Raw genomic sequence first — 587 nt, forward strand, 5'->3', positions numbered from 1 at the left:
CTCTTACCACGTTGTCAAAAGCGAGCTCCAGCGTATTCGCACGCAAGTCGATGGACACGCACAGGTGGTGCCAGTGGAAAAGCTTCACGGGGACGTCGACGTAGTGATGGACGTGGTAGAAACAGCACATGACCAAGAGCTCCTCCTCGGGCCACTTCACCGCTGGGAGGAAGAGTGGGGCGTGAGAGGGAGGTGTGTAAGGCGGAGAGAGGGAGGGGTGGTGGTGGGGAAAGGGGAGAGTGGAGGGAGGTGGGGGAAAAGGAGAAAGGGGAGGGAGGCGGAGAGAGGGAGGGGTGGTGGTGGGGAAAGGAGAAAGGGGAGGGAGGTGGTGGGAAAGAAGAAAGGGGAGAGTGAAGGGATGTGAGGGGGGGTGGAGAGAGGAGGGAGGTGAGGGAGGGAGTTGGAGAGAGGAGGGATGTGAGGGAGGGAGGTGGAGAGAGGAGGGAGATGGAGAGAGGAGGGAGGTGAAGGATGTGAAGGAAAGGAGGGAGGGGAAGAGTGGGGGGAGGTGAGAGATGTGAGGAAATGGTGGAGAGGTGGAGAGAGGAGAGAGGAGAGGAAGGTGAGGGTGGACAGTAGAGGGAGGT

Source organism: Penaeus monodon, chromosome 23, assembly GCF_015228065.2.
Source record: "Penaeus monodon isolate SGIC_2016 chromosome 23, NSTDA_Pmon_1, whole genome shotgun sequence".
Taxonomy (NCBI): domain Eukaryota; kingdom Metazoa; phylum Arthropoda; class Malacostraca; order Decapoda; family Penaeidae; genus Penaeus; species Penaeus monodon.